The following is a 12,613-nucleotide window of genomic DNA, read 5'->3' as shown; positions in this document are numbered from 1 at the left end:
CGCACCCGCAATCCACTGCTGATGATGTCACATATTACATCATTCATGACATGGTCAGTGACATCACTGATGACATCACTGATGACATCTCAAATGACATCACTGATGACATCACTGATGACATCTCAAATGACATCAGTGATGACATCATGACACACCAATACCAGTTACTACATACGCACTCACTGATTCCTACGTCTACACACACATTCACTCATTCACCCATACAATCACTCATACATACAGTCACTCATTATTACAACACTATCATATGCACTCATACACCTATGCAGACACTCACACACTGCCACTCATCCATGGAGTTACTCACACACCTAGTCAGTCCTGTAAAGAATCAATCACACTTCCATTTCCTCATCTATACAGTTAAACACAGAACACCATACTTCAGTGACATCACTGATGACATCACTGATGACATCTCAAATGACATCACTGATGACATCTCAAATGACATCACTGATGACATCATGACACACCAATACCAGTTACTACATACGCACTCACTGATTCCTACGTCTACACACACATTCACTCATTCACCCATACAATCACTCATACATACAGTCACTCATTATTACAACACTATCATATGCACTCATACACCTAGTCAGTCCTGTGAAGAATCAATCACACTTCGATTTCCTCATCTATACAGTTAAACACAGAACACCATACTTTTCACACATATACTAACACATACTTACTCTCTTATACAATCACTGATACAAGTACACATTGATATGCACAGAGTCACACACCTCCCAGCCAGCCACACACACACTCAGTCTTCCATACATCCACTCATTCTTCAATATGTAAAACATATTTAAACTTTACAAAAACACACAGACACTAGATGATGTCATCAGTGATGTCATTTGAGATGTCATCAGTGATGTCATCAGTGATGTCATTTGAGATGTCATCAGTGATGTCATCAGTGATGTCACTGACCATGTCATGAATGATGTAATATGTGACATCATCAGCAGTGGATTGCGGGTGCGCCATATATAGTTAGTGCAACTAACTATATATGGAATTTCATTGGTTTTATGTCAATAAAATGTCCAGCTAACTATATATGGTCTCTAACCTATGGTTTTTTCAGTGAATATATATATACACACACCTACAAGAAATGTATACAAAAATATTAACAAATCAAATGCTAAATGTTACATATATTACCAAAGTAAATAAATATAATAAAGTAATTTATTAAAAATATGTTAAAGGGTGTGGCCAAGATGGAGGCGGATTGAGTCGCCTTTCTTCTCCACTCCGTCCTGTCCAGCCCAGAACTACATCCCACCCGGTCTTAAGCGCGACCTCGACACAGCTGGAGGTCTTGACTGAGGAGCACAAGTGAGTGCAATTAACATTGCAGACGGGGATATGTCTCCCGCAGACTGGAGCGCATGGAACAGAGTTGGGGACGGGTCATGGTGGACGGCCCCGGCCCTGGGACTCGCAGAACCCATCTGGTGAGCGTGGATAGCGACGCATAGCACTGCTGGATGATGAGATCCGGGGCACGGTGAGGCATCGTAGGTGCCGAAGGGGACAGGGCCATGAAGTGGCAGATGCTGTCTCTTGCCCCGGACCGCCAGGAGCACACTTACCCTACACGGAGGCCTGGAGGCGCGGAGAGAGGCACTTACCCGCCCCTATCAAATAGAGACACAAACACCAGAGAAGGGACCAGGGTACAATAGTAGGCCCTGACCAGCTAGGAACCCAGCGACGAGGGGAAGAGGCAGCAAGTGCAGCCAGAACTGGGTGTGCTCTGAAGAGTGACCACACATGGGGTGCTGAGAAGCTCCAGAGGTGGCAGTAAAAGCCGGCTTAAGGGACAATAGATCCAACCCTCTGGATACAAATTGCTGAGTAGATGAGGCCCTCGAGACACGTTGGCTCGAACAAGAGGAAGTGTGCCCTGACAAGCGACTGCATCCCAGGCATGAGAAGGCACAGTTTTCAAGGATCGGAGAGAGAGCAGCAGTGCGGTAGGCCCGGCCAGGGATTTGAAATTTCGGAGGTACGCAGCTGCGCTGCCGGGCCCCTGGAACCAGAGGGAGGTTAACATTTGCCCCATCCCAAAAGGAATGTGTGGGACAAGGTGACATTACAGGGGAAGCTCTGAGTAGGCGGAGGCGGGACTACAGGCCATAACGACTACCATAGAGGGGCAGGAGTCTACAGGTTGGTGAGCTAAGGCCCGGTCAAGCTTTACAGCTTCCTCAGACGAGCAGCGGGGGAACGCAAGGTCCGGTGTTTGTGCATAAGAGACTGGTGGCAGCACAACGGGCAAAAGAGGGGCTGAAAATAAGAAGCTCCGAAGCTTGCTGGGAGGCCCACTCCATGATCTAACCGACAAGCTATTTCCCCCATATACCACGAAAACTGGAGTCCGGATTGGAACTACACGAGATGAGTTGACAGCAAAGACTACCCCATGAAATTGTTCCATCTTGGCCAGAGGGCTAGCACAATTAAGTCTGCCTGGAAGACACGAGGAAGGGGCCGGAGGAGGCAAGATAGCATCTGGGAGGGGGAAAAAGGGAGGCTCTATAAAAGACTTGTTTGTCAAAGCAGGAGGTCCGCAGGATAGTGAGACTAAAGGAGAGCAGAGTAGAGCTTCCTCCCCAATGCACAAAGATCCGGAGGGGCCCATCCCCGATCATATTTGGAAGCCTTATTTTTGGAGCTCAAGGAAGACCTTCAAGCATTTAAATGGGTTTTAGCTAGCGAGTTACAAGGGGTTCGCTAAGATGTCACAGACATTGGTCAGAGATTAGATGACCTAGAGGAACAGGGCACTTCATGGGATGAGGAGATCCAACAACTGCAGCAAGAAGTCATCAGGCTTCCAGAGCAACAATTGGACCTACAAGCTCACAGGGAGGATTTGGAAAACATTGGTATCAAGGGAGTCCCCAGGAATGAAGAGGGAGAGGACAGAGAGTCATACGTGATTGAACTAGTTGCGCATGTTCTAGGGGGCTCCCCAACACCACCCATCCGACTAGACAGAACGCACAGAGTGGGGAGCTGGAATTCGGGGAAAGCACGAACTTTGGACATACTCACAATTTTCAAATTAAGGAAACAATCCTGATAAAGGCCTGTGAGCATACTGACATCCAATGTAAAGGCCATACTATTCACCTGTACCAGGATGTGGCAGTCTTGACACTTCTAAAGCGAAGAGAGTTCTGACCAATCACTAGCATCTTGCAAGATCAGAAGGTGCCCTATTCCTGGGGCCACCCCTTTTGACTAATCTTTAAATGGCAGGGCCAACCCCAGCAAATCCGCTCCCTTACTGAGGCAGCTGATCTCCTATGAATCGACCTGCAGGAAAGTTCCCAATAGGGGCCTCATTTCGAACTCCAGAGATGCGATACTAGAGAACGTTGGAAGAAGGTATCTGGGGGCAGCAGAGAATCTGGCTGGGACCCGGCAACAATAGCGACAGAACGGAAAGTGCTTCTGGACAAGCTGTCTGAAGATACAATCAGTACTGACCCAGCATGCGACGACTAAGTGAACAGGGTAAACGGGCGGGGGGGGCTGGGGCAGAGCGGAGGACTTCAAGAGATTCTATATTGTCCCCCAGTGCTAGAATCTTCTGTTGGGTAGGGATGGCGATTTGGACATTGCTCCCAGCCCAGAGTCTTTGGTTTGTTATGGGGTAAGTTTTGGGGTTTGGTTCCGGGTGCCTGCTAGTTAAATCACTTCAATGACTCCAAGTTCACCTGACCACATACCCTGGAGGAAGGGATGGAAATTTGGGAGGCACAGTAGATGGGGCTTGGATTGTTTTGAGATGCACATACATACAATGTTAGAACCGCGAACCCTATGGGTCGTAACACTAAACGTTAAATGATTCAAAAACCCCACAAAGAGGAGGGCGATCCTTTCTTATCTGGAAAATACCAAAGCAGATATATGCCTTTTGCAGGAAACCCATCTACTGTGAGGGTACTGGCATAGACTTAAAAGTAGAGCCTTTCCTCAACAGTTTTTTTCATCCCTGACTCGGAAAGTCGGAAAGCCATAGGGGTGGCAATATTGTTCTCCAGGTCCTTTCAAGGGAAGGTAGGAATGAAGATGGTAGAAGTGAAGGGCTGACTTCTAGGATACCACATTCAAATAGGCCCTGACACCTTTTTTATAGGGTCAATATATGCCCCTAATGATAACTGAATTCTGATTGTGGGGGATCTGAACATAGTATTTGACAATGCCAAAGATCGCTTGACGCAGAAACAGGGAGTAATGGGGTCAATCAGCGAGAGGGGGCCCCAATGGTTGAGAGAAGTGGGCATTCGAGATCTCTGGCGAGTTTCACCCCATGTTGATAAACTATACATTTTATTCGCATGCGCACAAATCATAAGCGAGACTGGATCACTTCTTAGGCACTAGAGAGATGCAGCAAGCGGTGCGAGCAATAGCCATTGAGCCAAGATCCTTATCAAATCACTCAGCAGTGTGGGTGGACTTGGTCCTCCTCCCATACAGAAACCTCCTGGGGTTTGGCGGCTGAGAGAGTCCACGCTTTGCCAACCGGAGACAATTGAGCAAGTGGGAAAGCAATCGCAGAACACCTGGAGTTTAATGACCGCCCTGAAACTACCCGTTCTATTGTATAGGATGCCCTGAAGGCATTTATTAGAGGTGTCCTTATAGGTATTTCAGATGCGGATAAAAGAGTTAGAAAGGAGAAAGACAAGGAATTGCAGACCAGAGTTAGGGAATTGGAGAGCATACACCATCGCACTGCAGCGCCTCCGGTATGAAGACAATTAGAGGTAGCGAGAAAGCAACTGGCAGGGCTGGACTTAGATTATGCAGAAAACTTCCTTTTGAGGTTCAAGCACACTTATTACTTGGGGTGAACAAATGTGGGAGGCTCCTAGCTTCCAGACTAAGGGGACAAAGGCAAGCTAATACAGTTGAATAGCTAAGAACAGAAGGGGGGACGATAAATGAAGTTGAGGAACTGGCACACAGGTTCAGTAACTTTCATAGAGATTTATATACAGCCCAAGCTGTCCCTTCCCAATTGATAGACTCCTATTTGGAAACTGTTGCCACAACTAAATTAACAGCCGAGCAGGTGACTACAGTGGATCGCCCGATACAAGTGGAAGAGGTAAAAACCGCTAAATTGTAGCTGAAACGTAATAAGTTCCTGGGCCCAGATGGGTTCTCGGCATTGTTCTATAAGACGTATTGCACGGTCCTGGCCCCTCTATTGACTTAAGATTTTAACGCAGTAGTAAGCGCAACCACACTTCCACCTTCAATGCTTCAGGTCTCCATCACTGTGATACCAAAGCCGGGTAAAGACAAAACAGCTTGTGGGTCTTATGGACCCATATCACTCTTGAATGTGAATGCTAATATACTCACTGGGATTTAGCCCCACATATGCCAGGATTTAAAAAAAACTTTATTCAATTTGGTGGCATGTTGTATACATTATAAACATTGGGTGCATAACATAGTAGGCACACACTGACATCGTAAACCCCTTCACCACAGTGCATCGCAAATGCAGACATACTGAACAATTTGAACGTTTGTTTCTTTTGTGGCAGGGCACAAAATTAGGGACTGTTTCGTGGAGAGAGAGCTGAGTCTTGGCGGTGCGTATAGCTTTGAAAGGGATCCCAAATGTCTCGTGGTCTGGCCCTCGGGGCATCAACTCCCAGTAGTTTGACAACCGCTCATGACAATAAACATGTCCCGTAGCGAGTCTTTCAACTTGGGTGCCAGGGTGCTACTCCAGCACACTGCCGCAACAAGTCTGCGAGAAGGTTTTTGTATTTCCACCACGTGCCCTAACAGGCTCACCAGTGGGGGAGGGTGTCAACTGTAGCTCTGTGACGTCCCCTACTGTCTGGAACACCTCTGCCCAGTATGATGCAACTGCTGGGCAGTGCCAGGCGAGATGAAGAAAGTCTGCTGTGTCGGCGTGACAGTGTGTGCATTGTGAATCCGGAGACAGGTCCATTCTATGCTGCAACATTGTGGTGCATAGGTACGGTATAACAAGCCTAAAATGGATGAGACGCAGCCGGTAGTTTGGAGAGAGTAGTTCAAGTTGGCTACAGCAGAATGACCACTGCACGTCTGTGAGTGGAAAAGCAAGATTGTCCACCCAGGCCTGCGGGGCTGGCAGGAGATCAGGAGGTGGAAGGCATTGCATGGTGCGATAAATTGCAGTTATGAATTTCCGCAGTGAGGTGGCGGTGTCAGTGTGTTCTAGCACGGGGAGCGTTACAGGTGGCACTGGGAATGATGGAAAAAGCCCGCGGCAAGCCGCCCTCAGTGGATAGTATTAAAAGGTGTCTAGTTGGCTGCTGGGTGCCATCGGTGGGTTTCAAAAGTGATCGCCCAGAAAGAGATCAGTGAAGGTGTGCATGTCAAGTCTTGGTGCTCCGGCACAAGCCCCACTATCCTGTAGGAGAGACAGTAAGGAGTGTTACATCAGCGGGACCAAGGGGGCATGTAAGAGAGGAGTACCCGCTCGTCACACCAGTCCAATCTAAGCCTACTGCAGACATTGTGAAGTGTCAATTTCAGCCACAGGCCTTTTGTAGGGAGCGAAAAGAGCCGTAGACAAGGGCCATATTGATACTGCGGCTATCTCCACCGCGACATGCGGCTGAAAGGGTGTGGGATGTGTCCAGTAGTGCAGAAAGTGTGCCTGAGTGCAGAGCGCATAAAGCTGAAGGTCGGGAGCACCTAGCACTACCTGCAGTTGTGGTCTGGTCAGTATTTTGTACTTGACCCGGGCCTGTTTCCCGGCCCACACCAGTGCGATAAGGTTTGATCGAACTCAGTGGAAGAAAGCTTGTGTTATTGGAGTGGGAATATTAATGAATAGAGAAACTTGGGCAGAATGACCATCTTCACGATGGCAATACGACCTGCCAGAGATAGAGGGAGCTTGGACCATATGGGAATGCGTTCTTCCAACCAGCTCATCGCTCTACCAAAATTGGCCTGCCATCACTCAGAGAAGTCCCTGCTAAGATATATACCCAAATACTTGATAGGCCCGCTGCCCACTGGAGTGGGTATTCTGTGGGAAACTGAGCTGTAGCGTCTGTCAATGGGAAAAGTATTGACTTGTTCCAGTTAATCTGGACACCGGGGAGACCACCGAAATGAATGAGCTCGCGAATTAAACGGGGATAAGTTATGCTTGGGATGGATTACATAAAGTGTGACGTCATCCGCATAGAGGGATATGGTCAGGCTGCATGTTGTGAATCATATCCCCCTGGCGGCATGATGCTGGTGGATGTGTGCGGCACGGGGTTCCATCACAAATGCGAAAATCAAAGGCAAGAGCTGGTATCCCTGCTGTGTGACTCTGCTGACCGGGAAAGGGTCTGATATTTGTCAATTTAACTGTATTTCCTGCAGTGGACAATGTGTATAGAAGGCGCATTTGTGCGAGGAAAATAGAGCCATGGCCCATTTGCATCAAGAGGGGGAACAGAAAACCTCATTCCAGGGTATCGAACGCCTTGGTGGCATCGAGTAGAGCGGTGCATTACTGTAAACATGGTCCAGAGGTTGTGTGCTGTGGTGCAGTATGGTATGAACCCAGACTGATACGGTCTGATCATTACTGGTAGCAGTAGAGTTCATCTATTTGCTAGGATTTTTGTGAAAATCTTGTTATCTATGTTGATAAGCGACAGGGACCTGTAACAATTGTAATGGTCCACAGACTTACTGGGCTTGAGAAGCGTGAAGACCACTGCCTCACGCATTGAGGGAGGCAGGGAGCCCACCTCCAGGGCATCTTGAAATACCTCCAGCAGTGGGGGAATTAATAGATCTGAGTATTTTTAATAAAAGGAGGTAGGCAGTCCATCCAGGCCCGGAGTCTTATCCGGAGCAAGGCCAGCTATTGCCTGCCGCACCTCATCCACTGTAATGGGAGAGTCCAGGAAGTCACGATGGGAGTTGGAAAGCCACAGTAGTTTAATTGCGTCAAAATATGCCTGTAATGCCAAAGCAGGGACCGCACGGGAGGTGGAATATAAATGGGTGAAGAAATTCACCATGACGCGTATGAGATCAGGAGTGTTGGAACATCTCTGGCCCTCTGAGTCTATCAAGCTGGCGATGTAGGAGGATGCCTGGGTTTTTGAAGGAGTCTAGCTAGTGTCTTGCCTGAACGGTCTCCCTCACCATACCTGCATGCTTTTGTTTCCCTGCCCAGGAATTTGACTTCCCTAGCTGCGTCTTCCTGGTATTCGGTAAGTTTTCTGCGTATGTCTGCCAGTACCCAGGGATCATTGGTGTGGTGAAAGTGGTCCTCGAGGGCGGAGTTATCCAATTCGAGCTTTGAGAGCATGCCAGGGATGGCTTTAAGCACCCTGTGTTGTTTGGCTATGCACTCTCCCCTAATGACCACTTTGAAGGCGTCGCAGAGAATGGCGGGGGACTTGACCGACCCAAGATTAAATGTGAAATAGTCTTCGATAGCAGGGTGCAACTCTTCGTGAAAGACTGGATCTCTGAGCCCTTTTGGAGGAAGTCGCCAGGAGAATGCGCGCATTGGTGCATGCGGGGGATGAAGTGTCGGCAGGACTGGTGCATGATCTGAAAGGGTATGGGGAAGGTGAGAAACCTGAGGGTTCGATGGAAGCATAGTTTTGGACAGCAGCCAATAATCAATCCTTGACCATGTTTTGTGCTGCAGGGAGAACAGGTGCCATCTGTAATAATTGTAGCCAGTGTGGATGCCGCTTGCGGTGTGGACATCTAGTGCACCCCGCCCGGTCCATGCCACCTGGACACTGAAGTCTCCACACCAGAGCACTGTTAATGGAGTAGTGTACGCCATTCCCTGCCAAACGGTAGAGAAAAAGGAAGGGTCATCAACGTTGGGGCCATATACAGTGGAGTGAGTGATGGGATGGTGGTGAAGTTTGCCTGTGAGAATGATGTAGCGTCCTTCAGTGTCGCATATGCAGTGGTCCATGCCAAATCCTTGCGCATTAAAATGCACACCCCGTGCGTAGGTGGAGTAGGAGGAAGTGTACATGAGTACCCAGCCCCGAGTGATGAGGGGGGCAGTGAGGCATGCAGGAGGTGTGTTTCTTAAAGGAGGCAGATGTCTGTGGATTGTCTGTTTAGATAAGTGTGTACAAGGCGGATCTTCCTGGCTTCATTGAGCCCCCGCACGGTCCAGGATAGAAGTTTAACCATGCCTGGTTTAGCCATGCCAAGGGGTTTGGGTATTGTGCTTGTGTCTGTCTCATGTCAGAATGGTGCTTTGCATTCCTGATGGGATGAGGAGAACAAGTAGTGATGTGCCAACAGTTTTTATGCAAACGAAAAACATGACATAACGATTCCCCAACAATCCCTCCCTCCCCAAACCTCCTCCCTCCCACACCAACCCCCAATTAGGTTTTGATGTCCTCCCAATAAACAGAATGTCTGTGAGTCATCCCCATGTGAAATGGAGTCGCCAAGGGGTCTACCTGCCTAAGGGCCGGGTGGCTGAGTAGAGGTATAGAGATGTGAAACCATCCATTCCCTACCGCTCTAAAAATCATTTCTTTTGATAGTACACGTCTTAGTCCAAAGTCATCTAACCCAGCAGTTCTTTGCTGGGTTGGATGACATTGGACTAAGATGGCATTCATCTGCCTCAGGTCATTTTGTAATCAGCCTCCGTGACCATGTTGATGCAATTAATGGTTGTCGCTCAGGCGAGCATCAGCCGCAGATGAATTGGTGCAGGATACAGAGGAGCAGTTTTTGTGAGTTTGCTGTTTAGCAAACTTGAGAGACAGTTTTGGATCCGTGAAGGGAGACGCCTTGCCATTGATGGTGACTTTGAGCATACCTGGGTAGAGATTGGAGTATGTGATATTGTGTTTCTGCAGAATCTGCTTCACCTGTAGGAATTAGCGTCTGGCAGCCTGCACAGCCAAGGTGAAATCTGGAAAAAATAATACAACATCGCCCTTATATTGAGTATGGCCCTGCTCCCTCGCCTGTCGCAACACCATGTCACGTACTCTGTAATTCAGGAGCCTCGCCACGATCGGCCTCAGGGAAACTCCGGGCAGGGTCCGAGCGAACTAAGCGCCCTTTCGACAATGACAATCTGCGACAGATGGGAACCAAAAAGGTCCCTCAGGATAGCTTCAACAAAGTTCTCCATCCGGGAGATAGCTGTGGACTCCGGGGTACCAGTTATACAGAGATTATTTCTTTTTGATCGAGCTTCAAGATCTTCAATCTTCTTTTTTATAATGTCTAGTACTTTGTCCATTTTTAACAGGTGCTCCGCCGTAGTTGTTTGATTGTCTTCAGCCTCGGAGACCCTGGCTTCAACATGCTCAAGTCTGGTGTCATGCTCGTCCACTCTGTTTTTCACTCTGTCCAGGCGGGTGGAGAGTGTGTCTAGTTTGGTGTCCATGTTGCGCAGGCTTGACAGGACATCCAGCATTATGGTTTAAGGTCCTGCTCTTGATCTTCCGGTGCATCATTGTCTCGAGAGTGCGGTGCGGTGGGCTTCTTTCCTTCGTGGTCTGTTTGCCGTGCACTCTGTTTCTTTCAAAGGGGAGCTTCGACTAACTTCCCTCTGCCTTCCCAATGTTTGTGCTGATGCACATGCCACGGCGGCCTGTCCGCAGGGATTCAAAGGGATCATACTCTGTTGGCGTGCTTCATGCTCCTGGGTGTTGCAGCACAGTAGCACAGTCTCTAGCATAGGTGGCCTGCCGCTGTGGGGCCAGGCGCACCTTCAACCGGGCTCGGCGGCTGCGTGAGTCAGGGTCTGCTGTGGCTTGCTGCACGTTCTCCCCGCAGCCAGTACGCACCAAGACTAGGGATTTCAGACCGCACCAGCGCGATTGTCTGCCCAGATGCCCGTGCGCTGCAATACTCACGGTGTTCCGTCGCGGATCTGGGATGGGCTGAGTTCTGGGTATGGAGACCGTGGCGTGGGCCACTGGAGCAGGTACCCCGCTGCAAGGGCAGGCGGGCACTGGTCCCAGTGTGATGTTGCAGCTTAATTGGTTCAGCCTTCACGGCCGCTAGGTAGGGCGCATGTGTTGATGCTGTGGAGGGGTCCCCTGCAGGCCCGGCCAGCGTTCGTGGGGAGCATCCCGCTAGGTTGGAGGTGCCCCAGGTGTGGTTGCGCTGCTCAAGGCGAGTTCTCTGGTCTCCGGTTCTGCCTGCCCCCGATTGCTGTGTCTCTCCTTACCTGCTATCGGTGGGCCGCATACACTGTGCCGGCTGCGGCAGGGAAGCCTCCCCCGTAGCGCAGCACCAGCAGCCGGCTGGCAGGAGAGATAGTTCACAGTAGGCAGAAGGTAATCCACAGCTCCAGCTCGCTTTTCCTTGTGTCTCACTCTCAGTGGGGTTGCAGGCAGTCAGCCGCGCCACTAGGTCAAGGGTCCAGTCCCCATGCGCTGGCTGCAGTCCTGAGAACCCCGGAGAGGAAGGCCTGGCAATCCCATCTATAGTCACTGTTTTTCAGGCTGCGATTCCTAGATGAGTGGTCCAGGCTGGAATCAGAGAAAACTTGGTTGTTTATGGATAGGGCATTAGCAGGTTCACCATTGTGGAAGGTCCACTTTTTGGATAAAACTAGTTGTGCGCCTAGCCTGTATTTGCAAGCCCTTACAGCTCCTTCTCTCAGGGTATGGGACTCTGTGGGGGTAAAGAGGGGGCTCAGGACACAGCTGTCTCCCCTGACTCCTGTTGTAGGGAATCCAGCTTTTACACCCGAAATGCAACAAAGGGAATTCGGGCCTTTGCAGAAAGAGGGGTGTAGGTTAAAAGGCCACCTATTCCAAATAGACGGCCCCATTCCATTTAGCTCCCTGAGAACAGAAGGGGTACTACCAAAAGAGGAAAGATTTCGATATACTCAAGTTAGACATTGGGTTTTGAGTCAGGGGATCAGAGAAGCCGCACAACAACAGCTTAGTGCTTATGAGAAATGGTTTCTTAGCAGAACCTCTGATAGACGTCTGGTGTCAGACCTGTTCAAAATGTTAATAGGCCCAGGAACGGGGATCAAATCTGTGTCTCAACAGAGATGGGAGAGTGAGCTGGGTAGAGAGTTAACCTGGAAAGAGTGGGGAGGCATCTACCACAGGGCCAGGTGTTCAATCTCTAATTCCACAAGCACTAAAACAGCAGTGAAAATAGTCACTTATTGGTATTTAACCCCAGCTCGTGTACACCACATAGATCCTGCACGAGAGGGTAAATGCTGGAGATGCATTACGGAGGATGGCACACTTATACATATACTGTGGGATTGCCCAAACTTGTCACAATTCTGGGAAGATGTTCTCACAGACATTGACGAGCACTTCTCCACCCAGTTGCCTAAATTCCCTTCTTACATTGTTCTGGGGCTCCCAAATCCACTTACTTACCCGCTTCGGTAACGACGAGGCAGACAAATCATGTTAGCACTCCGTGCAGCATATCAATCAATTTTGGTGTATTGGGGCACTGACAGAATACCAAATCAGCTAAATTGCTACATAGGATTTGGGGTCTGTTGGGTATG

Source organism: Lissotriton vulgaris, chromosome 11, assembly GCF_964263255.1.
Source record: "Lissotriton vulgaris chromosome 11, aLisVul1.2, whole genome shotgun sequence".
Classification (NCBI taxonomy): domain Eukaryota; kingdom Metazoa; phylum Chordata; class Amphibia; order Caudata; family Salamandridae; genus Lissotriton; species Lissotriton vulgaris.
This window is presented reverse-complemented; position numbering follows the sequence as displayed.